Source organism: Dermacentor silvarum, chromosome 9 (assembly GCF_013339745.2).
Source record: "Dermacentor silvarum isolate Dsil-2018 chromosome 9, BIME_Dsil_1.4, whole genome shotgun sequence".
Lineage (NCBI taxonomy): Eukaryota > Metazoa > Arthropoda > Arachnida > Ixodida > Ixodidae > Dermacentor > Dermacentor silvarum.
Genome location: NC_051162.1, coordinates 99,144,709 through 99,171,445, shown reverse-complemented (window position 1 = coordinate 99,171,445; position 26,737 = coordinate 99,144,709). Strand labels below are relative to the sequence as shown.

The 26,737-nt window shown below is 46.2% G+C and overlaps 1 protein-coding gene and 1 long non-coding RNA gene across 3 annotated transcripts in view; both read left to right on the top strand.

Annotated features, from left to right (window-relative positions):
* LOC125939964 (uncharacterized) overlaps positions 1 to 26,737 on the top strand; it is a 214,268-nt gene that overhangs the window by 169,138 nt on the left and 18,393 nt on the right. The gene's annotated exons all lie outside the window — the stretch shown is intronic.
* On the top strand, positions 13,387 to 24,845 carry LOC119464865 (uncharacterized). The gene is made up of 3 exons (XR_005194636.2): positions 13,387 to 13,528; positions 23,960 to 24,087; positions 24,778 to 24,845. It is a non-coding gene; the product is annotated as an uncharacterized LOC119464865 (long non-coding RNA).

The following is a 26,737-nucleotide window of genomic DNA, read 5'->3' as shown; positions in this document are numbered from 1 at the left end:
TGGCAGTGACTGTTGCTAAAGCAACCAATGCATCAAGCATGAGGGTAACTGATTTGACGAGTCGGTACATGGCATGGAATGACAGCTAATAGATTAGAAAACAGTAAAAGATAGCCGTTCTGTCTGATTCAACTGATTGAGCTCACCGTCCCTGTATAATTGGGAAATAGCTTAATTTAATTATGGGGTTTTACGTGCCAAAACCAGTTCTGATTACGAGGCACACCGTAGTGGGGGACTTCGGAAATTTGGACCACCTGGGGTTCTTTAACGTGCACCTAAATCTAAGTACACGGGTGTTTTCGCATTTCGCCCCCATCGAAATGAGGCCGCCGTGGCCGGGATCCGATCCCGCGACCTCGTGCTCAGCAGCCCAACACCATAGCCACTGAGCAACCACGGCGGGTTGGGAAATAGCTTATATAGGCACGGTTATATATGCCGTGATCTTGAGGTTGCGTACGAAAGTTCGAGTATCAGATTGAGAACTTGTAAAGTATGAGTAATGTAAAACAGTTGAGAACAATGAAATTGTCAAGTCTGTCTGATTTTCGCAGCAGGAGGTGTGCATGGTTGCAATATATGTCATTGGTTTGAAGCCGCAATGTTGAAAATTTCAAAGCGCTGCTTAGCTAAGGTGCCTCAATATTGAAGAAGTTTTGTGTTCAATAATTATAGGCAAATGAGAAGTTGTGGTGTATGGACAATTATAAATACAGTCAAAATATTATTGATTTCATTCAAATAATTTGCCCTTTGGTTCAATCCACTCTGTAGCAAATTATTTTTAACAATAACGACACAATTTATGGTCACCAAGGTATAGTAACTGGCTTACCATATACAATAATGAGAATGAGTTAACGCATATGAGGCTGTTAAAATTTTAATTATAGCAAAGATGCCTTAGGTTAGATCAGGCCATCTGTTAAGAAGACAACTTTAAATAGGCAAGCTTCTCGGATCTGGATTAGCTAACGGCTTACACGTACCATGCCGCAGCGCGGTAGTTTTTCCTAACACAACAATAAACTAATCAGAAGTATTCATCATTGTGTGAACCCAATTTTCTTAGTTGAAATATTAATTAATATCGGCTGACGACAATTTGTATCACTGAGTATTTATTTCTTTTGTACATAACAGTATGGCATGGTTATTCAATTTCGCGTAACTGGCTTCAATCTCCTTTTGACTTTGCAGCCACTGCCCGCGGAACGACAATAGGAAGATAGAGGATGATGATATCTTGCACTGCTAGCAAGAAGCGTGGTAAAAAACTCCTCTCGGGTATATTTGTACCCAAAAGACCAATAAAATCAATTAAATTGCTTGCTTAGCAGCGATACCTGCGACATTTGTATCACAGGACGGCAATCGCCGTCAGCTGAGGCATTCATAAATTGAGCTGTCAAAAGGCAAACGCTCATGCGTGGAATAATAAAAAATGCACTTCAGAGCCCAGTGGCAACTCACAAATCATGCGCATCAAAACTGTTCGCTTATTTGCAAGAATGTTGAGTACAGCGTTTACGGGTGCAGCAGCACATTAGCAGCACAGATTGACAGCAGCGCGGGTGGCCAATGTTACACCAAAACAAATTATTTATTTATTTATCTTTTACCCACAGCGCCGATGGGACGTTACAGGGGTGAGGGGGGGGGGGATGATACGTATAACATAGCGCATAAGTGCAGGACGTAACCCATAAAACCAACACACCGTTGTTGTCACGTCGTCGTCATAGTGTCATCGCCACAGAGTCGCCATTATGCCGTCGCGGTCGTTTCATCGTCGTCATCGCGTAGACACCACCGCACCATTATTATCCCTGCTGACTTTTGGCTACAGTCGCGTGTGATTACCCGGACCGGACATAGTGCAAACATTGGAGATAGTGAGAATCGAGGTCGTCCTTATCTAATGAATCGATCATAAAGAAAGTACTGTCGCTATCATGCAGTCGTCGCCGTGCCCGTGTTATCCCTGCTGCCTCCTGGCTGCAGTCTTGGACAATTTGCCGGTATCGGTCCTAGTGCAAACAAACAGCGCATAATGCAAACAGCTCAAAGAAACAGCGCACAGAGACAACAAAATTATAAAAACAGTATTGTCATCAACAAAATAGCCGAAAAGCATAACATACATCGACACAAGTGTGTTTTAAAACCGAAAAGTATATATCTTATCAAGCAAAAGAAAACATAAACGCAGTACGCATGTGAACGCTGAGATACAGGCACACAACTTCAAACGGGTATTTCACGCAGGAACACCATGCAATGATAAGCACAAGCTGGGTACACTGAAGCACATGGAGCTTGGCAGCTGCGCACAGATAGCAGCTTCGAATCTAGTGATGAAATCACGTGACCTGGCTCAAGGCGGAATAGCATACTTCGTTTGATGGGTCCCATTGTGCACAATATGGTGGTGGCGCAGGAGCGCTGAAGGGAGGGAGTTTTGCTGTCTGTTATTTTGCCGCTATGACAACTGTTACATTTTTTGCGGTCAAAACGGTAAAACCCGATTGATTCGTTCCCGTGTCGCCCCCTAGGCGTGAGGCCTTCTCTAAAGTTATTCTGATAACAATAATATGGAAGGCGCCGTGAGGTTTCCTATAAGGCCAAGTGCGATTAGGCGCTATTGCGCCCCGCGCGCCGTAGGCAGTGGACGAGCGGGGAAGCATTTGATGGTGAGACCAGCAGGGTGTTTGCTTGATGGGCGCCGTCTTCCGGCACTGTGAATAGGCGAGCGCCAGGGAGTTCCGCGCACGTTAACATGATCACGGGCGTGCGCTTGGGTTGCAGGTGAGCACCTTTTTGCTCTCGTACAAGCAGTTCTTCATGACATCATCTTTAGAAGTGACTGCTGCCCATTCACGCTGAGATTATCCACTGCTTTACGGGTCTTCGCCGACTGGAACTCTCGTCGGGCTCAGACAACGTTGCTGCCGACCCACCACGCCTATAATTAGCGAGTTTTTGGGACAGCTGCACAAGCCGCGTTATACGTTCAGTTCTCATCACCTCCACCCCTACCCAATGGCGAATACGTTGCCATCCCTCTTCGTTAGTTCGCCATGACATACCACGTCGCACTCCCGAACACTGTGATTATAGTTTTAAACAACCGAACGTTTTTGCCACTCTCAATTTTGGCTTCTCGACGCTGTATATAATTTGCTCATCTGGCTCTATTGGCCGACCGCACGGTGTCCACCTAGACCACAAATACTTTACCGGATGTTTCACCGCCGCCACCACCATGAAGTTTGCCCGGCGACTGTTTGGCCACACTATATCAGAACTCGACCCTGCAGAGGCCACTGCCCGTCGCCACTGCCTCGTTTCCTGTCAGGATACTGACCCTTGGGCCAAACATCCGTCGTCATCCATCGCATTTACACCGGCGATGCAAGTCCCATTTACCGACTACCTTACCACGTATACGCCCTGGAGCGTGACGTCATCGAGCGAGAAGTGGATAAAATGCTTGGTAAAGGCATAATTCAGCTCTCACGTATTCCTTGGCCCGGCCTCGCCCATTGTACTTGTTGAAAAGAAGGACAACAAAAAGAAAACATCGACGAATTGATTGTTTGTTTTTTGTTGACAGACACCTACTCAAGCATGTTTACACTACTAATTTTAGACGGTCTGTAAGCATGTGTCCTGCAGGCACGGCACAGTGTTTCAACCTCACGGCAGTTAGAAAATCGGTCTTATCTATCGATGGAGTAGAAACATGGGCCCACTTATTTATACGTCACTAAAGCGACGACTCAGTCCCTTCGCGTAGACGAAATCGGAGGTGAAATTCTGTTGCTACCAAGAAGCGCTAAGATATATTTGCATGGCGAGACGTCGGTGAAGCTTGCCATAAACATGGCTGGTCGTCAAGGGCAACTGAAAGAAAAGTAGGACTTACTTAGAAAAGAGACTTTAAACACGGATATATATAATTGTTGACGACGAGTAGCTAAAAGTCAAAGAACCTAACCAAAGCAAACTAAACTGCTTGAGAAGGGAGCAATAAATATTTTCTGTGTTTCGTGTGTTGTTCATACCACTACACATAGCAGAAAGAAGAAAAAAACTGTTAGCCCTTCCACTGGGGTGGAGATGGAAGACCAGCGTAGCTGTACCATGATGGGAATTATGTATTTCAAATTATGACTATTAAGAGGTGATGGTGTAATTGGTTATTTGAACTATAAAAGAATGATGAATATATATATATATATATATATATATATATATATATATATATATATATATATATATATATATTCCGGCTGTTTTCATTTATTTAGTGTATATATAAGGCCACTACGGTACACTGCCATAGGGTGTACGGAAAAAAACACCGCATATCCACGGGGTGAATGATGATGAGTGGGTGAAGCTCCGGAGGGAATCATCGGTAAACCGTGAATCTTCCGTGTAATTCGCCCAGTCTCGCCGCACTAAATCGAACGATTGACTTCCACCAATGACACGCGCCATATGTGACGTCATTCCTATTTTATAACAGCGCCCTTCATTATAATTGCACCATCTCCCGCTTAAGGGGACGCTAGCACAAAGGCGTTAGAAACGTGCAGTACTCAAAGGGGAAGAGGCCACAGCGTCTTACGCAGCCATTTACACATGCCGGAACGTGCACCGCGTTTGCCGACGCCATCAGCGTTTATGAATACGGGGGTAAGGCGGAGAGGCCACAGCGTCTTACACCAGCTTCTTGCACGGGCCGTAAGGCGCTAGCACAAACGCGTTAGAAACGCGCAGTCTTTCGTTAATGTTGGGTATTTATTGCCATCGTGGTGCATCTGTCCATGTGCGCTTCGTGGCGTAGTGGTTAGCGCCACGCGTTCTGAAGCGAGGGGTCCCTGGTTCGATTCCGCTACGGCCACAACTCTCGGAATTTTTTTTTCTCATAAAAGTTGACGTGGCTACCTACTACGACGACTACTACTACTACTACAGAGGAGGGACAGACCCACACCCTAAGGAGCTTCGCCCCTAAAAGTTGGCACGTTCTTCATAAACACGTCACCAACGCCACGAGCGTTCAGTGCGAACGCAGGCAAAACGCCGCCGCCGTCGACAATTGAGCGCGTTGTTTTTGTGACTGCACACAGCCGCTGTCAAAAAACGCTGGCTACAGGACGGAAATATAGAGAAAGGTAAACTTTTGTAGCGTCAGCCGAGGTTGAGAAGTTTCGCGTGGCTCCTGGAGAGCCGTGCTGCGCATGCGCGAGGAGCAGTGACGTCACACGGCGCACAGCTGGCGCGCCGGGCAAACGCTGGGCCCGGCGTTTGCGCTGGGCGTTTGATCGTTTGCGGTGGGCTTTTTCCAGTGTGATATAGCCATGGAGAAGTAGAGCGAAATTGCTGCTCAGCGACGCAGAACAGCGGAGAAGCATAACTCATCGGATCCCGAAGTAGTTGCCTCTCAATCAGCGGTTGAGCATAGGAAGAACGAACAGAAGAAAGCTAAACGTGCTGCGGAGACTCCGGAACAAAGGGAGGAACGTCTAGCAAAGCAACGTCGCCAGGAGGCTGAGCGACGTGCCCGACCATCTCAACAGCAGCACCAACAAGACGCCGTCGATGACGTGAAGGCTCGCCGATTGACTGACTATACGGTGAAACTTAGGGAAAGCGCCAGTGCGACTTGGACCTTCGGGACGGACTTGGTAAACAATCCATTAGGATATGTGTGCGACGTGTGTGAAAGACTGCGGCACATGAAAGACTTGACGCCGGTAAGTAGTGCCATGCGTGAAACGTTGAGTTTTAGCGTCGCCGCCTGAGTTGGGTGAAACCGCGGCGCGTGTTTGTACAGCGTGCAAGAACTTTCTCGTTAAGCAGAAGATTCCACTCTTTAGCGTTACCAATGGGTATCGTTACCCGCCCATGCCACCAGGTCTACTGGTTCTGAAAGATGTGGCCGACTTACCTCACGCTACGTATATCGTGGCGTAGCCGAGCTAAGCCACTGCAATTTTTTGTTCTCTATGACGGAACGGCTGAACACCGTTGTGGACACAGTTAGGGGAGAGGCGGGCGAGAGCCGAGAGAGAGTCGGCGGCACCGGCCACGGAGCCCGGCAGGGCTACGCCAATGCGCCGCAGTGGGAGAGTGGGCACGCACACGCACGCTTACGTCACGGTGTTAAAAGTAGAGGTGAAACGACGGAGCACCGCCGCCGTGCACTTGCTGCGTCGAACTTAAGTACCTCCGCTCCATCACCCCGCGAGATGGCAGGAGCGGTCCCGACATTTGGGCGAACCGGCCCCTATTGCGCATTTGTGGACGAGCGGTCGCCGTCTAGTCGAAGCAGTTTTCGCCGCGTTGCGCCCTTGTTTTCATTCTTTTTGTGCGATGACAAGCTGTGCTAATCGTGTTAGCAAGCCGTGAAATGGGCAAGAAGTGCTTTGTGCCACGGTGCAAATCTGGCTACAAGACCTGCACTGAAGAAGTGTAGCTTTTTGCTGCAGCGCGAGAAGCGGACCGCCTGAAGATACGGCGTCATGCGATTCCGCGCAAACAAGAAGCACTTCGAGCCGAGGTACGTGACGAAGACGTGGGAAGCAGTCTACAAAGTACACCACGACAGGCGGCTCTGTCAGAAGACGCCGTGCCGACGAAGTTTCCCGACGGCCCTGCTCACTTGACAACGACTTTTCAGGAAAAAGGAAAGGCGCCTGCGGACCTTTCGCACCCTCCTTCCACCAAACGTAGCCGAGTCAGACTCGAAAATTCTCTCCCCGGGCGAAAGCTACGCTTGTAACAATGACAATATTTGGGGTTTCACATGCTAAACCACGATGTGATTATGAGGCATGCTGTAGGAGGGCTCCGGAAACTTCGACAATCTAGTGTTGACGTGCACTGACATCGTGAACTACACGGGCGTCTAGCATTTTGGCTCCATCGAAAGGCGACCGCCGCGGCCGGGATCCAACCGGTGACGTTCGGGCAGCAGCCGAGCACCGTAACCGCGGTGTGGACTGGCTACGCTCGTAAGGACTCCACACATCCAAATGGACGTGTTCCGTAAAATACCAAGTCGTAATGCTGTCTCGGGGTGACTATGTAAGGCACAGTCAGTGAAAACTATCACTCGGATGGGAACAGAGAAGAATCGGAAACACATACCCACCCCAGAAAACATGTCTACCGTTCTCGCGGTGCCAAACCAGGATGTGTTTTTTATGCCCTAAAGCGTCGTCGGTGCCTAAACTTAGCTGCTGGTACTTCGCTCAACTTCACTGTTTTATGCGCGACAAGCTAGCGTTAGCAAAGGTTGTATTCATCACACATCGTTTTATGCGTAATCAACGACCGATAATTGCTTCGAATGTTTGAGATGGCAATCCACAGTACGTTTCACTGCTGTAATACTACGGCTAATACGTTATTTTTGCCTAACTAGCTAAGCTTTCCTTTAACAAAGATAACTAACTTCTGTCATATTTCAACGCGACTTCACTGTCATGTGTTTAAATGCACAATTTCACATGTCCCAATGCGAAGGCATCCTCCTATCACAAACGGTCGATTTGGGGAATTCAACATAGCCAACAGATATCTATGGCTGTATCGTAAAAATCTCGTATTTTTTCGCCGTTTTTATCTTTTTGTGCTCGTTATAACGTGAAGTCTGAGTTTTTTTATTTATTTCGAGCGGCGTTCGCGGCCCCGAACCGACCATAAATGAACCGACCATACACCTCGCATCGGCCACGGGCACTGTGGCGCCATCTCGGGCCCTCTGCACAAAACGCTGACCAAAGTTCCCGCTTTCTGGAGGCGCCGTTGGTCCGCCTAAAATACTTCTAACACTGTGGTCTAGGTACAGTGCCAAGAATATACTATGCACTGTAGTCTAAGGTGCCTCGATGCCCTCCTCGCCCACCGCTCCCCTTCCACTGGGAAGCCGCGTTTGCTCTCCGCCGTGCGTTTGCTACACCTGAAAGCGCACGTCCCTCGCCCTCGCACATAAGTCGCGTTTGCTCTCCGCCATACTTTCGCTCCCCGTGAAAGCGCGCGTCCCTCGCCCTCGCGCGCTTTCACTCGCACATACAGCATACGGCCAAAGAGAGTTTTTTTAGGGGCGAAGCTCCTTATAGCGGCACCCGTTCGTCCCCGTCGTCGTAGTAGTAGTGTGTAACCAGTCTGAGAAAAATGTGAAAAAAAATTCCGAAGTTGTGTCCGTAGCACGGAATCGAACTAGGGACCCCTCGCTTCCGAGCGCGCGGCGTTAGCCCACTACGCCATGAAGCGGACATGGACACACGCACCACGATGGCAATAAATACCCAACATTAACGAAAGGCCGCGTTTCTAGCGCGTTTCTAACGCGTTTGTGCTAGCGCGTTACGGCCCGTGTAAGAAGCTGGCGTAAGACGCTGTGGCCTCTCCGCCTTACCTTCAACGCGTTTCGAACGCGCTGCCCAAAGCGGTGGCAAGTCAAGTTCAAGACGCCAGCTGCTTAACGAAAGACGCCAGAGGTTTGTAGTTGACGATGGTCGTTGCCGTCGGTGTGTGCTGTAAAAGTTTCATCATTTCATCAATCGTTTCACGTCAATTTTATCGGGCGAATTAACGGAAGAACTTTCACGGTTTTACCGATGATTACTTCCAGGAGCTTCGCCCAATCTCATCATCATTCACCTCGTGAATCTGCTGTAACTTTTTTTTTCTCTTGCCGGTCGTGACCATCGAAGAGTGAGCCCTTAACAGCTTCGCTGTAAAAATGCAGCAGATCCAGCGAGCCCCTTTAGAATCATCTATACAAGCGAAGCTTACCAGGCAGTGTTCGCGCGCACTTTCTCATCTGACTCAAGGAGGCCCCTAACAGAGAAGCTTTGGAATTCGATACACCTTGGAACGCAACTAGCGTTATAGAGGTTGAAAGAGGCAAGCTTCCTTTCTGCAACAATAGTTAGGGGTACCCGACTTCCCCTTAGAGGCACAGGTGCGACCATCCACGCGGTTGACAGGTGGTGCAACGCATGCGCAACGTGAGACCATCTCCTCTGGTACCCTCTCTCTCTTCTCAACGTGGCTCTCCACGTCGCTGGCTCCTCGGCCTCTTTCCAGCGCCCAACCACCCGCATGCGCAGGCTGGCTTCACCCCTCTACCTTCCAATGCTGTGGGCGAAGTAATGTGAGCCATCGCTCGTAGGTGGCGCGGCCGTCCCTGTGATTGTCCCGAATAGCAGCTGGACGTGATGAAATTCCAATGCAGCCAATCAAAAACCTCGGTCTAAGAATAATGCACTGCTGACAAATGCCATAGAGCAAGTGATTAGAGCGAAGAAAGTTCCATTTGGATGGCGCGAGAGCAATATGATCCTCATCTACAAAGGCGAAGGAGATAAGGATAAGCCGAGCTCGTACAGGCCAGTTACAATAACGTCAGTGGTATATACAGGGTTTACCAGCTATCACGCAGCACGATTTAAAAAGATTAACGGCATTACGCGAAGCAAACCTAGTGCGTGTTGTTTCCAGTGCAGTGAAGTAGCCGCCAGAAATTTTTTCGTTACTGAGATTCATTTAGCTAATTGTAATTAATTGTCTAACTCGAGAAGTACTGTCCTAATTGTGAAAGTGTCAATGAGAAAATTGTAGAGCAGCATGAAAAACTTCCGATACAGCTTTCTGTTGCTCTATACTAGTTAGATAAATAATTACAGTTATCTAATTCAAGCTCAGCAACAAAAAAATTACTGGCGGCTACTCCACTGTACTGCAAACAATGTGCACTAGGTTTGCATCGCGTAACGCCGTTACTCTTTTTTAAAATCGAGCTGCGTGATTGCTGGGACACCCTGTAGAATGGCAATGCAAACCATAAAATTAGAACTGTCGTGGTGGGTTGAGAAAAATGATGTACTGGGGGAACTACATGTAGAAGGGGTTCAGGCCAAGCAGACGTTTAGAGGATAATACGTATGTAATAACTCAGCGCATAGAGATTTCAGTACCTCAGAATAGACCTTTATCGATAGTATTTCTAGATATTGAAGGACTCTATGCCAACGTAGACAGGCAATTGTTATGGGATATTCCTAAGCACGAAGGCATAGATGACAATTTCGGGGGGCTGCTGAGGGAGACATATAGAGACAACCGAGTACAAGTTCTTCTTCTTCTTTCTGGGGTTTTACGTGCCAACCGAGTACAAGTTGTATGGGAATGTCGAAAAGGTAATGAAGTGGTGGGAATTAAATAAGGACTAAAGGAAGGATGTCCTCTGTCTCCATTGTTGTTCAAGCTTTATGTTAAGTGCATAAAAAGTCGACTGAAAGACTGCAAATTAAGTTTTAATTTATCCCACATGCGCGATGGACAAATGGTGCAACAGAAAGGTCCCTAGACTGATGTATGCGGATGACATAGTGCTACTAGTGGACAATACAAGAAATTTACGGACACTTGCGAATATCTATGGCAACGCAGCGACAAATATGGGCCTTAAGTTTAGCACAGAGAAATCAGGAATTATGATTCATAATGAAGAGACCACGTAGTGTCAATTCAAGAAGTCATACCCATAGTCAAGCAATATAAATACCTACGGGTATACATAAACGAAGGAAAGGCTTACTCAAGCACCCATCAAGATAATTTGAAAATAAAGACAAAGCGGAATGCAGCAATAATGAAACCCATAGCACTGTGTGGTCACAATAAGTATGTGGTGGCGCGTCGAATTAGAAAAGGAGTAATGCTGCCAGCGCTAACGTTCGCAAATGCCATTCTACGCTTAAAATCGGATATCTTGTCGGGGTTGGAAATTAACCAAAAATAAGTAGGCCGGTTGGTTTTTTTGAAGTCAGAGAAGCACAGAGCGAAATTATTTTTGAAGAAAGACTCAAGAACATGGATGAAAATAAATGGGCCGCTAAAGTGCGCAAGTATCTGTATCTTAAAAGCATTGACACAGAATGGAGGAAGAGGTCGAGAAAGATGGCAACCAAGTACAAGACAATTTAAACTGCAAATAGACAACCAGGAGTCATCAGAAAGAGATTGAGAGAAATAAAGACAGTGAATTGTATGCAAAGAATGGAAACAAAAAGGACCTTGGATATTTACAAGAATGAGAATATAAAAATTAGAAGGTGAAATCTGCACGATCACACAACGAGCAGTGCCTTGCTGTTCGAGGCTCAAGGTTGCCTAAGGTCCAAAAAATACTGGAGCAAATATTCGGAACAAGATTAGACATTTGTATGCGGCAACGAAAATTCGGAGACCACTCAGCACATACTAATGGAATTCCGAAGGATTCACCCTTTCAGACCAGAAGCAACGCACACCTTCCAGAAGCGCTTGGGTTTAAAGTGGACGGAAGCGTCAACCGGCCAGCAGCCGAGATAAGCAAGAGACCTTTAGAGTATCGTTGGAAAAAAATGTCACTGTTTCGCCCGAAAGGCGAAGCATCAATTGCGATTATAAATTAGTAGAGCAAATTTGGAGTAGGGATAGTAGTTTTATAGGCTGCATAAACTTGGGCGCACATTCGCCTACTAACTGAATTAACAAGCGTTGTGCCAGGGCGCAAACGCAAGCATGAATAGATCACACTCGATGACCGCAGACCACTTTCACAACGTTGGAGCAAGCGCAGCCACCGCAGCTGGCGAAGGTTCGTGTGGTCTATCGCTTCAACGGAAACTGAGCGGCGAATGCACGGCGCATACAAAGGTCACAGCCGCGTAGAGATCGCTTGCAAGATGCGGTGCGCGCGACAACACCGGCAGCCCGTACCGGCGCAAAGTACGCATTTGTTGGCAGAGTAGAAGCCCCCCCCCCCCCTCCCTCCCGTGCTGTATTCCCGTTTTCCTCCTTTCGCGCGGGAGATTGCGTCGCGAGTCCCCCAGCGCCCGGTTGAAGGTACGCATTTGGTTCCGCCCCACAGCGCCGCCCCCCCTTGCTCCCTCCCTCCCTCCCATACCCCCGCGGCCTCTCGCGCGACGGAAGTCGCGTTTGCTCTCCGCCGTCCGTTCGCTCTCCGTGATAGCGCGCGTCCCCGCGCGCTTTTACTCGCACATACTGCGCGCGGCGACGATTTTATCGCCCTCGGACTTAATACGGAACATCACGGTGACGACGACGGCGACGACGACGGCAGAAATTCGCTTGAATTGTCCATATAATTGCTATCGCGATAAAAAAGCAGGGAAGAGATTGATACGACCTGATTTGATCTCTTAGTCATAGGTAGAGGTACAATGTAGATACTGAGGAAAAAAAATAATAATGAAATGTCTACAAAAATTCTAAATAAAAACATACATATCATTCCTGATTAAATCAAGCAGGCTAGGTGACTATTTGGCACCGCCTCATTTCAAAGGGGAGGCCATTAAATCATCATCATCATCATATTGGAGGTGTGGTGGCCGAAAAGTAGGGAGAACACAAACAACGGAGTAGTACAAATACAGAGTTCTCAGTAATGGTTCAACAAGGTTGATGCTGGGAAGTCTTTGTATCTGTGTGTTTTCTTTAAAAATATAGATAGGACATTCGCTAAGATAATAACAACACCTTGGTGACGGAATCCACCACCCCGTTTCAGAGGGGACGCTCCTAGCATCCATCCATCCGTCCTTGCATCCATCTATCCATCAATTCATCCATACATCATCCATCCATCGATCCATCCGTCTATCCAAGTGTGAGCTATTCGTCGAGAATGCACTAGCAGCAGCAGCAGCAGGCGGTAGCCAGGGTCGGCAAGACAGGTGCAGGGGGGTTCGCAAAGAAATCTTCGCTTTAATAAATCACCCGGAAGTGAGCACCGCAGGACAGTTGGAAGTATCAACATATATAGGCGCAAATACATAACGCAGAGGTGGCCATTTGAATGAAGGCCAATTAACTTTACTCTGTGTAGCGAACTACTAAATCCAAGTACGGAACAAAGTAATGAACACCAAGTCAGGGGTTATTGCATATTCCAAGCTTGAAGTAGCCTACGCGTTCCAAAAACGCGATAGCAATAGGCACTTAATTACATAAACTATAATTGAGCGGGCACTCTAACTTTTGAAAATCCCGTCCTTTGTACACATAAACTAAATAGTATATTCAAAATATTGTATTCCGTGCTTCCAAACAATTCGAAGATAGAGTGCGGCACTCCTTAGTTTTGAAACGCTTCTTAGAGCACCATTTTGTTAAATTCGGTAGTGCGCTGCTTTCGTTTTTGAAAACTTCACTAGAGTGCGGTTGATGTCAGCAACCTTCTCAAAAGTGGCACTTTCGTTTGTTTGAAAAGATTCGACGTTTGACCTATGTCACTGGACTTATAAAAGCACATGTACGCGGTAAACGCACTGAACATCGCATCCTCTCGGTAAGGGACACCCTCGAATATCGTTAAGGGTTTTCGGCATGCCTCTGCATAGAAACACCCTTATGTTCTTACTGCTGTTGAACCTCACTAAAAGCCCTGCTGCCACGCCGAATACCAACAAGGTTCGCCCTTTGATATGGTGTGAGTCGTTCTTCTTCAAAACCTTTTTACTATCCATTTTTCGCATTATAGAAGCGCAATACATATTTTACGTCTCTTATAGGAATTATGAAGGTAAAATGCATTCACTGTCGAAAAATAACCAAGCTGAACCTGGAATGTGAAGTAGAGGGTTGTCTTCCAAGCAATGAAGCATTTACCGAAACAACAAAAATGTCATATCTTCATCAGGCGATTCATCACCTCAGAAAACGGAGATTGTAGTAGACGCTGAGAAAGCTTTGGCACGTATGCGTCGAAGAAAAGTCGCCGTCAGGCAACAAACGCTACAAAAAGTATCATGCGTTGAGTATACTGCAGAAGCAGATGGTGTCGCCGGCGTAGCCATTATCATCATCGTCGTCATCATGACCAGCAGTAGCAGCAACCCCTCCAGCAAAGCATATTTGCAATGCAGAAAGAGAGACGCTCCCAGAAGTTTTGAGTTACCCCTTGTCTTACACCAGCACCAATTCCATCTTATGCATGCCAATTTCCTAGTTTTATCACACCATTCAATTCTCTGTCATCTTTGACGGCGCTTTCTTCTTCATACCCATTGTGCAGATGTAATGACCACCGGTTAGGCCATGCAATGCGCTTGATAGACCACGAAATCTGCTCTACAAAATGCATGGCTTAACCAGATCTAGTTATAAGTGCGAAGCACTTTAGGGGCCCTGGCTGTCGGCATCGGCGTCCGTCGCGCGTGATCACGCCCGGGATGTCGGCGTGAGCATCCGTCGCGCGTGATTCGTCGTGATCACGCTCAAAAACAAGTGCTCAAAACAGGGTCAAAACAAGCCCAGAATTGATCAAAACTGGTTTAAAGTAAACTAACATGATTGGGAATAAATTGAAAGACAGGAATAATCAAGCATTAGACGCATTGATTAGCAGAAACTCGTTAAAATCAGTTCCGAAACGCCAGACTGGTACCAGCGCTGCGCAACAGAGGGCACCACCACCCCACAAGCGCTCGATTGCTCCTCCCTCCAGTGCTGCTCCAGCAGCAGCGCCTCACTGCTTTGCACTTCCCCAGTTTTCACGGTAGTGGAGCTTCATTAGCGTTGGTTTTCAACTGCACAAGCGCAGGATTTGAGCAGTATTCGAGCTACATTAATTTCAATACCTCGCACTCAATCACTTTTTTCTCTTCATGTCAACAGGAATATCAGTTAACCACATTTCTTCTCTAATGCGCACTGCGTCCTTCCTGCCTATAACGTTGAGGCTAACTTGTATTTTTTTTTTCATCGCTCATTGCGCGGTTCTCTTGTCAAGCTCTTTGCTGCCCTCAAAGGTCTTGCCCCATTTGGTAAGACCGGTAGAGTGCTATGACTTTACACTTTCCTTCGCAAGTATAGCGGTAAGCAGCCTCTGAAGACCTGCTATAGCCTGCCGTATGCACACCAACCCATTTTTATTCTTCAGTAACTGTATTTTGCATCATCATGATAGCTGTGAGTAATAGTCTTATGTAGACGTACTGTTGCAAAAATTCTAGAGGCTAATTGCCAATAAAAAATTCCTGTTCTCTTGCCAGGTTGCGTAGAATTATCATTGTCCTCTGCATATTATTCTTGATCGTTACTTTTGCACTCTTACGAGGAAATTCCTGAATCATTTCTTGCAAATCATCAACAGCTTTGCTGAACATGACAATGTCATCTGCAAACCCCAGGTTGCTGAGATATTCCTCCTTGACACACAGCACGTCATATTTAAATGTTAACCACAGGCTTGTTCGTAAAGAATTATGATCTCACTATGCAATGAATAAAACATTTACGCAATTTTTTCCATTGCACCTTACAAGGAAATTAACTGTGTTCTTGCTGTGGCTTCAACATTTGTGTTATGAGTCACTCAACGCCCGTGCTACTTTCTTGCCATAACTATTGCTTTCCTAAAAGTTACCAAATGTATTGTATGCTTTAGAAGATGTCGAGTTTCTATTTTTTCGGTCTATTTTTTTTAAATTCTGAGAACATTATAGAATATAAACTTGACACAACTACAATTAAACAAATAAATAGGGCTCTGAAGGACAACTTTCAGCATTGGACAATGGCAACACTATATCACGTGCAAACTACCTAGCACTGATTTATACTTGATGTCGTGCGCATCGATTTACATGACTACTACTTAGCAGTTCAATGCGCGGATTTAGCGATAGAGGAAGAACGTGTGAACTGCGAAGGAGCACTAAAAAGGCACACCGCCCTTTATTGTCTCGGCGAGAACAGTGCAAAGCATACAGTTGGCATCGCTCCAAATCAATGTAAACTTTTCTGTTAGCGTGGGTTAAAAAAATGTACTTGGAGCCATTACATGACAGGTTATTGTTGTCGAAACCCAATAAAATGACGTAGCTGTCAGAATTACAAGATTAATGGCCGTGGACATAAAAAGACCTCAGCGCCTTATTGCAGAAACACTTTTAACTAAAACATAGTATGCTAATCCTAATGACATCATTTTTCATAACCTTCCTAGTCAACAAGTATGTTATGCATTAATTGTGGTGACTGTAGCGTCTTAAAATGCAGTTTCTGTGAGAGTATTTTTCTAAAATGTCACCGACTGCCGAAACATTGTCCCCGTCGGCGCTCCACGCAGGTGGTGCGTCTCACATGTGCCTTCCCGCGGTCGTCGCTCGGTATTGGCGCGTTCGTCGCACACGTATACCAGAGACGAGAAGGTGCGTAAAATTTGGATACATGCCTGTTAGTCATCACGCACAGCCTGGAGACCTCTAAAAATGACTTCATTTGCGCGGACCACTTTCTCGACGATAATTATGTGGCCAGCCCGGCTGTGCTGAAAAGCCCTGTCATGCCGCTCAAAAGGCAATGCTTGCCTGACGCTGTGCCATCGGTCTTCTCACGAGAACGCAAGGCAGAAATGGTCAGCGGCGCGTTGGAAAAGAGGAGGCGAAACGATGTCGGTACTGTTTTCGTTCACTTGCAGCCTTCTTGAGCAGTGTGAGGGCGAGGCTGGAGAGATGCCCGAGGCTGGGAACGAAGGCAGTAATCGTCGCGCTACGGTTCGCGAAAACCTGACCGGCACTTCCACGGCCGCCTGATCTCCTTCGTCGCTTGACGCGGAAGGCTCATAACCGTAAGCGGTAATATTTATTGCCAAGTTGTAATGGTCCTCGTCTTCAGACATGTTCTCATCGCTGGTAGAGGCACCAGAACTCGAATCCATGCTCGCGATGGCGGCGTCGGCGCGCTTCGAATGACCGCGGCCGGCCGGCTGGCTATCTGACGAGTGAGTCGTGACGTCACGCCTTGCAACTCCCGCGGCTCGGGTGGCGAGGCGCGAGCTCACAAAAACGCCGACAATAAAGCCTTCGGCTCAAAAATGAGCTGACTACTTCTTTCGATATAATCACACACAGAGGATAAATTTTCAGCATTTTCGTAAAATTTTCATATTTCGTGTCCGCATCCTTTTAAATACAATCATCGCGCACAAAAGCCAACAAGCCATAGAATTGTTCAGAATTTTAACGCGATAGACGTTAGGGGCTCCGCATCGCAGAAAATCCCGTGTTGGCGGTGTTGCACTTAAAAGAAAAATCGTCCTGAACCACGCAAGCCATCCGCTTGGCGCATAGAAAATGCGTCAGAAAAGTCGTCAAGTATGACTGAAACACAATCTACAGACATGACAGCGTGGAATTGTGATTTGAATAGAGAAAGCAGAATTCTCTTACGCGGAAGCGTAAACACTAACTCTTTTTTCAGCTGCCATTTGAGGTCTGTCTTGGTGGCCGCGTTCAGAGCGGCGCGTGCCAATCACAGAGCGGCGCGTGCCCCATGCTTTCTACCAATCATAGAATGGCAGTGGCGGGACCGGCCGCGCGGGAAAAAGAAAAAAAGAACCAGGACGCTCGCCTTAGTGCATAGCATTCGCCGCCAGCGTTTGCCAGTAAACATTACGGCTGCATAAGCTGCAGTTGCCGGGAAGCGTGAGATGCAGTCAGGCATCTTTCAACGCTATCGCGTTCTATACTCTTAAATTGGAAGCGTAAGGGGAAGAATTAGCTCGAGGCCTTTTATCTCAATTCATGGGAAAGGAGAAATCGCTTTTCTCGGCAATCACTGCACCAACTTTGATGAGGTTCGTTGCAATTAAAAGGCAAATGTAAATCTAGTGACTGCTGGCTGAGAATTTTACATCGGAGCTGTATATGTCTATCCTCCCATAGACGTTTCAATGTCCGTGCCTCAAAACACCCGGAGGCATGCGGAGGCAAATCAAATCAGTAAGGCATGCGCTGACACCTGGTGTAGCAAGAGCAAAGCTAGCTAGGAAACAAGCGGCAAGTAGCAGCGAAGATCGTGCCCGAGAGGCTGTCCGTAAGCGGCGGGTTCGACGAGAAGACGGGTACCGCGAAGCAGAGAATGCAGAGAAGCGACACTGGTACCACGCCAGTAAATGGGACGAGCACAAGGCTCCGCATGCGAAATTTGAGAGGGACTACCTGGACAGACATTTCAGATTCAGTTGTGCGGTAGGCGACAGGCTGTGATTCGAGTCCCAGTGCATGGTAATTGGCAATGTTCGAGATGACGTGAAGCGTGAACGTGATTCGTTTTGGACAACTACCCCAGCTCCTGACTTAACGAGCTGCTCCGTTTGGCTGCGCCTAGGGCAGGCTAATGGCCGTAGCGCGCATCCATGAATTGGTGTGACAGGTGGTTGCTAACAAGTCACATTCTGCATTTGCGCGCCTGCGCGAAGAACCGAATAGGCAGTTAGTAAAGTTGCGTGCGTGGTTATGGGGAGGCCGCGTGTAGTGCGTACTGCCGAAAAACGGCTTCGCGTGGTAGCACACATTCACAGAGTGGAATGCCTGCATTTTTTTACAGTGGAGCTACCACTACGCTAGTTTCCAACCAATCGCTGCGTACGTAGACCTAGCGCCTAGTCCAAAAAAATGTCACAGTTTCGCCATAAGGGCGAAGCAATGAATGCGATAGCAACACCGCAATGTCATACGAAGAAAGGTGAGCGGCTTTGGTAGCAATATGAATTGTAGTAAACATGAGCTGATTAAGTAAGCAGGTGTGCTGCGGCGTAAGTAGACCGACATGAAGAGAGACTCGATGACCACGAGAAGGTGCGTGTGAAACGGTGGTGTTGATGAGAAGCGCTTCCCGTGGGCAGCGCGTGCGAAGGGACACACCTGTAGCGCTGCACTGCCGATCCGGGCAGCATTGCATGTGTAGCGTGCGTTGGAAAGTGTGGCCCGACTATTACTAACTGAATGAACAAGCGCGGTGTGAGCGCGCACAAACAAAGACGAATAGATCACACTGAATGACTGCAGACAACGACTGTCAAAACGCTGGCAGCAAGCATACGCCGCAGCGGGCGAAGGTACGTGCGGTCTATCGCTTCAACGGAAACTGAGCGGCGAATGCACGGCGCATAAAGGTCAGAGCCGTGTGGAGATAAGAGACGGTGCGGACGAGCGACGAGCGCGGTTGTTGGCAGAGTAGAAGTGCGCCACCCCCCCCCCCCCCCCCGCTCCCTCCGGCGCTGGCTTCCTGCTTCCTTGCTTGGGCATGGGAGATTAGTGCGTTCGCTCTCCGTGATAGCGCGCGTCCTCGCACGCTTCCGCTCGGGCATACGGCGCGCGGCGAAGATTTTATCTATAGGGAACCTCACGGCGACGGCGACGGCAGATATCCGGTTGAAGTGTCCATATAATTGCTATCGCATAAAACGCAGTCGCCTCGATACAAAGCAAAAGCGTATCGCCTGTGCGGCCCAGCTGCGTTTAATAGGCAATGGGTGTGTCTCTTTGGCTGGTGACGTCACGCACTGCATAAGCACGTTCGCTAGTTTCCAGCGGATCACTGCGTGCGTACATCGACCGCCTAAACAAAAACGCCGTAGCCTCGATACAAAGCAAAAGCGTATTGCCAGTGGGCCCCAGCTGCGTTTAATAGCCAATGAGTGTGTCGCTTAGGCTGGTGACGTCACGCACTGAATAGTTACGTTATCAGAGTTGCGTTCCGGCCGTGTGATGGATAGGCCGTGTATTGTGCGGACCGAGGAAGAAAGCATACCAACGAAGAACGGCGGCGTGAGCACAAGTGGGAATGAGCGCGAAGGCGGCGGGAGGCTGCTAACGCCTCTGCCGTCTTCGCACCCATTCCCGCTCAAGCATCGTTACAGAACCCATGGCCGTCTACCATAGCAACCACAAAGCTTCAGTCACCTTAGTGACGAAATAATGAATACGGTAGAAAACGACAATTCATGTGGCATGCGGCTTTATTAAAGAATGTAGGTTATCACCACATATACAGCTCCGATGGTCATCTAACCTCACAGAGTGGAATGGCACTGAGCTTTTTTATTTAGGTCTTGAATTTTAGATAAAAATTGATATAAATTGCCAATTTTTCGAAAACGAAACTGTCACGTTTAAAACTCTAACTCAGCAATAAAAAATGATATCCCACTTATGTATATTGCACCTAATAGTAAATCAGAAGCGGACAACATTGATATAATATACATGGCTCGCAAATGGACCACTAATTTGTGATTATAACTTTAGCAATCCCTTGTAAGCAATGTAACCAATTCATGTAAGATATAAATTGACATATCAAATTTGTCCGCTTTGTATGCTCTAATGGATGCAGTGTACAAAGCTGCGTCGCACTCTTCTGAGTCACCTTCGTCTCACACACTCTCTTTTTACAAAGAGGAAAGAGGAGAAGCCTTCTCCTCACTCTTTTCCGGCTGCTATATTTCGTCATGTTTCCCATACGCGGCTGCTACTGGTCAATAGCTGACGTCAATCAGGAAGTGTGTCCGGATTAGTGCGCTTCTTCCTACTGTTACTGTGTATATTTGTTCACACAGTTTGAATATACAGGCTGAAGTAAGCCAAAATCTGCATTTCGAATGTTGATAGAAATCACGTATGACTATCGTGCTATCCCCAACTGCTGTCTGGTAACGCTCGCTGTCATGCCTTCGCAGGAATTAAAACTTTGGCCACACTGCTTATGAGTGTGACGCACTTCTGTTGAAGATCATGACGCTATAATTTGGGACCTGTACTCGGTCGTCAAAAAGTGCATTGGCCCTAAATCTTCATATGACGTTAGTGAAGATGTTGAGAAAGCTGCTATGGAAGAGGTCCATCCTTGCTAAAGTAGCTCCCGATTCTCGAACCAGGTCCTGATAGCGTCTTCCGAGTAGAAGTGTACATGGCGCGGCTTCTCCTGGACGTTTTAGTTGTTGAAGGTGGAGATTTTTTTGAACGTGTTGAGCCATGCAGGTTTATTGGTCGTCCGCCGAATATCCAAGGAATGCAAGTGGCTTCCTTGGCTGCTGCAGGACCATGGGTGGAGAATGTACTAGAGCTGTCATTGAGGCGGTTGTCTCGGAATTGGCCTTTCTGGTATTCTTGGGTAGAATTTAGTGCACCGGGGGAAAATTTTCTACCCTGTGGCTAGTTTGATATTTCATGGCGATATCTTCACCTTCTGTGATTGTGTCACAGCTTGACGAACCCGTGCGCTACTGCAACGATGGAGCACCTCCACCAGGTGCCATGTTGTAGTGACGGTGAACAACCCCAGTGGCACAACGCAGAGTTCGGATACTGTTTGTTAGGCGACCCTACGCCCAGAAAAAGACAAGTTACGATCAAGGCAAAATGCTAGCGGCGAGCACAGTCGGCGACTGTCAATAATCTCATCTTTAAGTCAAGAGCGTCGTCTTTTATACATGACACGTGAAAAAATCCAGCGTAATTGCCGGAGCTGGCATGCCTTCCAGAAAGCGCACTAGTCACTGCGTGCACACAGTCAAATTACACAAGGTTCGGCGAGAACATACATAACATATAGAATATTTTATTAAGTTCCAGCTCATGCAAGCGCGTCTTGCGCTGAGCGGCAACATTAAGTTGTTAGCGGGTGAAATTATGTTATGGGAAAAAGGGTAAATAAGTACACATGTCAATATATACTTCCAGCCTTCAATTTCCATCCGCTCGTATGAATGGGTTTGCACAACTGTGTGTCAATTTCTAGCTGTTTTATTTCATTTATTTATTAATACCGTCAACCCTCATAGAGGGTCTTAAATAGAGACCGGATTTTAGGCAAATGCCTTTTTTGTTCCTTGCGCTCCTATCGCCCCACTTGATATATATGAGCATGAATTAGAGGTTAAGAAGGGCTTTTATAGTTTTTTTATAGTGCCTATAAATGCCTATTTTGGCGTTTGTGCCTAAATGCCTATAAATGCCTATAAATGCCTATAAATGCCTATTTTCAATATCGGCGCATATATGAACACTGTTTAGCCTCAGGTTTCGCTTTCGAGTGCAGTTAGAGACCGTTATTCATGTTACCGGGCAACATTGACTGTTCGGAACTCTATGGGGCTCACCTAGTCCTTTAGTTCAACGAACTCCCGGAAAACAATGCTAGAAGCATTGAAATGGGACGCGCCGGCCAGCACACGCCACCGCGGCTGACATTGCGCGAGCGGTTGGCGAATGCGAAACAGCGGAGAGCCGTCAGGGAAAAGGAGCGGGAAGAGCAAGAGAGGAAAGAAAAATATGATGTGCACAGGCTTTTGTTTTGTTTGTAATGTACTTTTTAAGGTGTTCACCGCCGTCGGGCTTTCCTTCTCAGCGTATGAGATTATTCCCCGTGACAAGAGGCACAATTTTGAATCCAAAAATCTGGAGATGATGGTAGTTTGCTATTGTTTCCACAATCTTCACAGTGATTATTAGACTACGTTCCGCGTGCTCTCCAAACAGTTTTCTTCAAACATGTGCACTTCAAATGGGCGGAAGTGTATTTGGCAGTGTTGGGACGTCTAGCCTGTACAATTCGGATAATGTCATTGTATATGAGAAAATTGCCAAGAGTTGTACCTAACAGTCCTCATGTAAGAATATGCTAATTTCTCAATAAATCGTAGTCTCTCTTACATTTGATATTTGTCTGTTTTTGTTTTGTCTTAATTTACTTGCGTCAGGCAGACATAAAGTATCGCTTTTTTTAATCAGTATTCCCAGCTTTCAAGTATTCTTTTACATGCCTGTTTCACTATATGCGACGCTCGAGTACAGTGGCCATTGAACATGAATGTGTGCAGTGTACTTATTGAATTAAGCCAATTGATCGTCATTAGTTCAGCAGTTTTATGGGACAATTGCACGGCTATGTTCAACTGTTGGCGTCTTTGTGCCATCGTGGAAAATAACATGTCCTGTTTTCCTATCGTAGATATAGGCCGCGCACGTCTTCGTTTGAAATTATTTGCATTTATGTAAAAATTTATTTTGCCTACATTTACGACGTTGAAGGCCTCAAACGTTGTTTTGTTTGCCTATTTTTGGCGCCTAAAACGCGCTTTTTTAATGCCTAAAGATCCGGCCTCTAGTCATAACAGAAAGGACAATGTAGTTACATGCATCAATTATATACAATGTACGTGAAGTTGCTTAACAGTTGTCACTTCAGGGTGAAATAAGATATTCACCTAAATGCTGTTCAACATACTTTCAAATTCCCTGGAAATTATCAAAATGCGTACATTGAAGAGCAAGTCGCACATATCGCTTGGCACTTCAGAATTTGTATTGATAACTCCCGTAAATACGCCTTAACAGCATTTTCAAAGTCGGTGACATCTTTTAGGGTAACATTAGCGTTTGGAAATTTGTTCCACATTTCCATTACACCCGGAAAGAATGAATATTGAACTGTATCACCATTTGTTCGGTGAGGCTTTAGGACGTATTTGTGTTAGCGGGTTTCTTTTGCCTGGAGCGTGTAGATATTTGAGATTATGAATGTTATGTTGATCTTGCAATATTTGAACAAATACTTATTGAGTGCGTTCCTGTGGGAGAAAGGGCTAAAAGTAATAAAAATTTATAGAAGGAATACAAATTTAAGATAACGGCGAAGTAATTCTCAGCCCTTTGGGGGTGATGCTTAGAGCTTTAGTGCAAGCGCCGTGTTTACGTAGCACATAAAAAAAAGGTTATGAAAAGCTGCTTGGCACACAGCTTCGCAACAAATCTTGCCTGCTGTTTCTTTTCACTTTTGCAAACTTTCCTTCTACTCTAACCTTTACGTGCAATGTCGAACAGTTATTTTTTCTAATTTGTTGGGTACTTGGCGTTGATATATTGTATTTTTATTTCTGCTCCACCTTTTCCACGAGGTTACAGTACAGTACAAATTATCACTCCACTAGTAATTTTGTTTTACGCTCCCTACCATAGAAATTTGATAGCAGCTAGCGACATAACTCAGCCCTACAGTGAAGTTTTTTTTTTCACAAAAGTAAAACCATTAGCTTTTCTTGTACAAAAGTGTGTTTATTTTTGATTTTCAGATGATGGCCGACAGAAAATTGGCGAAGGCGTTACACTAAGAGCGCATGTCCTGTACGACTGAAATCACTTCGCAGAACGAGTACCTCAACAGGACATAAATAAATATTTCGACGAACTGTTTCAGAAGGTAAACTCAAGCGAAATTGTACTATCTATTACACAAAGCCCCTAAAAAATTCTCGAATGCCCACAATAATTCTAAAGAAAATTTTGCATCTTAATGAATGCACTAATTAGAAAAAAAGATTATAAATTGACATGCAGATAAACAATTTAACCGTATTTTATAGCATTAGCAATTGAGACATCAATTGTGTTAAGCACGCGGCTTGTTGCGGGTCCATTTTCAATAAACTTTGAAAAAACTTTCAACACTGCGCCCTTGAGAGTCCACTCCAATACCTCTTTCACGTTCATTTCAAGCGTCGGACTGACTGGTACGACGTCCCCAAGCAGGAATTGAAAATATATTAACTGCGACGGGCGTCTTAGTCTGTATTTCAAGCGGTGTACGTGTCATTGAGTTTTTCAAAATTTCAAGAAGGTCACAGAATTCTTTATTGCCAGTTGATGTCGTCTCATTTAAAGTGAAGTACCCACGCGGCCTTCTATAATCTGCAGTTGCATCTACTGAGTGTGGCTACTTCACACTGTCCTTGTATACAATAATCCACAAGTTCTTCGAGCAATTAAACTTTTTGTCAGTACCCATTATCATTATAACCATAGTTGACTGTGAACATACTGACGCGAAAGCATTCAGTTTATAACCGATAGTGGCATATAGATGATTGCATTTGTGTACTAATTTGTCCAGGTTAGAGAAACCTTCAACAATAAAACTGTCATGATATCTACTAAGGTTGAAAAAGCTTCTTTGGTAAGTACTGTGAACTTCTCATGTAATTATTTTGCTATGAATATTAGGTATACAATACCTGAAAAGAAAAAAAAAATTGGTAAATAATCCAGCATACGGTCGTACTACATTACGACGATAAAAACCTTCCATATCGTTATTGAGATCCCATGTAGCAGATATTATTTGAAGATATTTCTTTCAAGCTATGACTTGCAGAAATTCTTTATTCCGCCTGAATTGACTATTCTTGCACACATTTTCTCTATATCAAATGTATATTACTGCAAAATACAGGCGATTGGTTTATCAGATACACAACGGCTATTCATTTACACATAAGGACAGTTTTCTACTGCTTTAGATATATTTACTGAAAGAGCTAAGTATGAAAAGCAAGGTAGAAAGGCTTTTGGAGCTTGTGCATTAATATTCATTTCTATAAAACAAAAGGAACCCTGAGCACAAGGACCCAGAGGTTACAGCCACCACCTGTTTCTTTCTGTCTTTTAAATGCGGCGACGCCACAACAAAAAGGAGCACACCTCCATGATTATGGTGCAGTGGTGCACCGTCAGTTGAGGTTAATGCACGGCCACAGCAGCGTTTTACCGCCGGTGGCAGCCCACGCGCGTATTTCCTCCAATGTGGCCGCACCCTTATTGGACACATTAAATGTGGTACAGAGCACACAACTAATTTAAGTGCTTAAGCCTGGATTCTGGTTACACTCTTCCTGCAGAAAAGTGATGTGGAAGTTCTGGAACCTGGAAGGCGGACATTAGAGGGCAACGATAGACTAAGAAAATTGCAGTCGTACGCTTCTAGCATACGCGTATCAAATGACAGTATTATTTATCTTTTTACTGAGTAAGTACTTTTCGATCCTTTCCTGACACTGTGTTCCACGGCAATAAAAAATAGCTTTATGCAACTTCGGTAAGCTCTCTTTATTGCGATAGCAATTATGTGGACACTCGAAGCAGATTTCTGCCGTCGGCGTCGCTGTCGTCGCCGTCATCGGGAGGTTGTGTATAAAGTCCAAAGGCGATAAAATCATCGCCGCGCGCCGTATGTGCTAGTGAAAGCGCGCGTGGGACGCGCGCTATCACGGAGAGTGAACGCACGGCGGAAAGCAAACGCGACTTCCGTGGCGCGAAACGTCGTGGTGGTATGGGAGAGAGGGAGGGGGGGGGGCGGCTTCTACTCTGCCAACAAATGCGTTCATGTACTTTGCGCTTTGCGCTTGGTTCTTTCTTATATGTTTGCGCCCGTATGGGCTGCCGGTGTTGTCGCGCGCGCCGTATCTTGCAAGCGATCTCCACATGGCTCTGACCTTTGTATGCGCTGTGCATTCGGCCGCTCAGTTTCCGTTGAAGCGATACACCGCACGAACCTTCGCTCGCTGAGGCGGCTGCGCTTGCTGCCAGCGTTTTGACAGTGGTTGTCTGCGGTCATCGAGTGTGGTCTATTCATGTGTGCTTGTGCGCGCTGACACCACGCTTCTTATTGCAGTTAGTAAGTGAATGTGTCGAAGTTTATGCCGCCGATAAAACTACTATCCCTACTCCGAATAGCTCTTTACTAATTTGCTATCGCTATTGATGCTTCGCCTTGCGGGCGAAACAGCGACATTTTTTTATCTACTGATCTATTTTTCAATGGCATTGACAAGAGTAAGCTTGTTATAGAATCAATTCGTAAATGCATTCATTCATTGGTGGGCTGACCACAAACGCAGTCGCAATGTTTCTATTAGCAAACATCACTTTTGACATCAGGCACTTAGGAGAGTGGGCAGCAAACAGCCTCCTTTAATCCAAATTTTTGAAATGCTACGTTAATGTGCGGTTTCTAGTATCAAATCAACGTGCCAAATAGATATATCTTTCTTATTTTTCAATCTCTCAAAGTGTAA